Source organism: Octopus bimaculoides, chromosome 9 (assembly GCF_001194135.2).
Source record: "Octopus bimaculoides isolate UCB-OBI-ISO-001 chromosome 9, ASM119413v2, whole genome shotgun sequence".
In the NCBI taxonomy this organism is placed as follows: domain Eukaryota; kingdom Metazoa; phylum Mollusca; class Cephalopoda; order Octopoda; family Octopodidae; genus Octopus; species Octopus bimaculoides.
Window position 1 is genome coordinate 56,223,595 of NC_068989.1, and position 3,665 is coordinate 56,227,259.

Below are 3,665 nucleotides of genomic sequence, written 5' to 3' on the forward strand. Positions count from 1 at the left end.
TCATCACTACAAGAAATAGAGACTGTTTTAGCTGAAGAATGGACAAAAATTCCTTTGGAAACAATTCAAACTTTGTACGAGTCCATACCTCATAGAATTCAAGCTGCTATTACTGCCAAAGGCGGTCCTACCCCTTATTAAAATATATTTGTTTGAAATTTTAAGGTGTTTCCATTATTTTGTCCAGCCCCTGTATATATATATATATATATATATATAAATAAACACACATATACAAATATATTTAACAAGATCATGTACACTTAAACATAGAAATACCTTCACTGCAGGAACTGTCTCAGATGTAAGATTCTCCTTTTGGACAATATAAGTGAAAACACATCAAGCTGGGTAGTGAAGGTCATCATTAGTCAGTAGAACACATGTTTCTGTCTCGTTATACAGACATCATATCTGTTATACAAAGCCTATAGCTGGCATGAATATAAGTGTACACATGCTATATCTATAACTAATTAATTCCAGCTTGGCAAAGCTTTGCACACACCAGCAAATTTATTATTTGCTGATTGCATCTGCAACTTTCTGCCAATTAAAATGTGTGTGTGTGTGTGTGTGTGCATATATGTATATACATATATATATATATATTTATATATATAAACACTTCATTTAATTCCATATTCCATGCTACATATATACATATGTATATATACACATATATGTGTGTGCATGTATATTTGCATGCACGCACACACAGTTAATTAAATCTCAAAAAAATGTATCACTTTCTAACTTCTAGAGAAACATTCAATTTAATTTTCTCCAACCCCTCAACCATTATCAACATAGTCATCATCATCATTATTTTACTGTTTACCTTCTCCCCACCCCCCACAGCATCCAATCAGGCATGTTTCACATATCATATGATCTCATCTGTGAAGTCTGCATTCTAACTACTTCATTCTACAATTTTCTACAATCTACCTCTCTCTACTCCCAGGTTCTGTCTGAAACACCAACTTCTCTTTGTTCAGCACACACACACACACACACACACACACACAGAATCTAGTCACTGTTCATACCTTATGTTTACACTAGAGTAGTTGTCTCTCTTTCATGCATACTTTAGCTTCCTCTCTCACATCTCAATCTTCTCTCTTTCCATATATATAATCATATAAATATCATCATCATCGTCATCATCAGCGTTTAACATCCGCTTTCCATGCTGACATGGGTTGGACAGTTTGACTAGGACTGGCAAGCCAGATGGCTGCACCAGGCTCCAATCTGATCTGGCAGAGTTTCTACAGCTGGATGCCCTTCCTAATGCCAACCACTCCGAGAGTGTAGTGCTTTTACATGCCACTGGCACAAGGGCCAGTCAGATGGTACTGGCAATGGCCACGCTCAAATGGTGTTTTTTATGTGCCACCTGCACAGGAGCCAGCCCAGCGGCACTGGCAATGACCTCACTAGAATGTTGTTTTTCAAGTGCCACCAGCACAAGTGCCAGTAAAGCAACGCTGGTAATGATCACGTTCGAATGGTGCTTTTTATGTGCCACTATATATATATATATATATATATATATATATATATATATATATATATATATATAAGCATATATGCACATGCGCCCCAGCATTGCTGCAGTCTAATGATTGAAACAAGTAAAAGAATAAAAGAATATGTACATATCCACCTAAGCACTGTATAGAATAAGTTCATTATTATCATTATTTTGGTTTGGCTCAGGTCCAGTCTTATTCCTGGTACCCACAAGTTTTCAGTAGTCTTTCAAGTGCTTAGAACCCTCCTGATAATCCTTGCTTTCCCTAAGTGACAAACTTTCTGTAGAAGCCCCACCAGGCTTTCTATTGCAATTTCCTTCAGCCAGTAGTCTATACTTTGACTTACTGCTCCCAATGCACCAATTATTATAGGCATGACTTTTACTGTTCGCATGTTCCAAAGTCTTCCTATTTCAAATTTTAAGGGATTGTAATTTTTTCATTTTTCTTCCTCTTTCTTTACAATCCTGGAATCAAAACAACATGATGAGTTGATAATAAGCAACTTCGTTTTCCCTTATCTGTAACTGTCATGTCACTTTCCCTTATCTATAATTGTTATAGGTTATCACTATTATTATTTTTATGAATATTATTATTATCCTTATATAAGGCGGTGAGCTGGCAGAATAGTTAGCATGCTGGGCAAAATGCTGAGCAGTATTTTGCCCATCATTACATTCTGAGTTCAAATTCTGCCGAGGTCAACAGGACCTTTTATCCTTTCGGAGTTAATAGATTAAGTACCAGTGAAACACTGGAGTTGATGTAATCAACTAATCTCCTCCCTCGAAATTTCATGCTTTGTGCCTATAGTAGAAAGGATTATTATTATTATTATTATTATATAAGGTGGTGAGCTGGTAGAATCATTAGCATGCAGGCCAAAATGCTTAGCAGCATTTCGTTGGTCTTCAAGTTCTGATTCAAATGCTACCGAGATTGAGTTTGGACAGTGTGAAGATAGGCATGCTGGGGTACCACCTTGAAAGCTTTTTTTTTGTCAAGTGAATTGACCCCAATACTTGATTTCCTAAAGCCTGGTACTGACCTTATTCTACCAATCTCATTTGCTGAATTGTTAAGTTATGGGGATGTAAACAAAGCAACACTGGTTGTGAAGCAATGGTGGGTGACAACACATAGGCATGCATGCATGTGTATATGTGTGTATATATATATATATATATATATATACACACACACACACACATAATTCTGTCCCCTATCAAACTCTCCCACCGCCCATCTTTCCTACACACCCATTATCCACTCACATGCCTATCCCCACACTGTCCATGCTTTCACATATCTACATAAAAAGGTGTAAAGACCCCGCTTCAGTCATGAATGACCATGGGATTGCACCTAGAAAGTCCAGGCAAGGTTGTTTATGGAAGACCAGCAATTGCCCATGCATACCAGCCTCTCCTCTCAATGTTATCCGAGGAAAAGACAAAGGCCAATAAACTTTGGCACCAGCGACATCACAACTCATTTCTACAGCTGAGTGAACTGGAGCAACATTAAATAAAGTGTCTTGCTCAAGAACACAACATACAGTCTGGTCTGAAAATCAAACTCACTACCTCATGATTGTGAGCTGATGCTCTAGCCACTGAGCCACTCCCTTCCAATTCCTTTCACACTGTCACTTGCCACATATCTACCATACCTCTCTCCCAGCCACCACAACTGTCACTGTCACAGCCACCACCATCATCATCATCATCTAATGTCTGTGATCCATGCTGGTATTGCTTGGACAATTTGACAGGATCTGATGGCATGGTTTTCTTCTAGTTGGATGCCCTTTCTAACACCAACCACTTTACAGCATGTGGTGGGTACTTTTTATGTGCCACCAGCTCTAGTGAGGTTGCCATGCAGCTTGCAAGATTATGAAACAGAGGTGGGGGTAGTTCTGCAAGAAGATGGGGGTTAAGGTATGAGAAGTGGGTGAGGTATGAGAGAAAGGATATTAGGAATCTTTTATCTTTTACTTGTTTCAGTCATGTGACTGCAGCTATGCTGGAGCACCACCTTGAAGGGTTTTAGTCGAACATATCAACCCCAGGACTTAACTTTTTTTTTTTACAGCCAAGTAATTATTCCATGGGA

The 3,665-nt window shown here is 38.4% G+C and overlaps 1 protein-coding gene across 1 annotated transcript in view; it reads right to left on the minus strand.

The window, feature by feature from the left end:
- LOC106878814 (polyamine-transporting ATPase 13A3) overlaps nt 1-3,665 on the minus strand; it is a 164,533-nt gene that overhangs the window by 15,676 nt on the left and 145,192 nt on the right. The window lies entirely within an intron of this gene.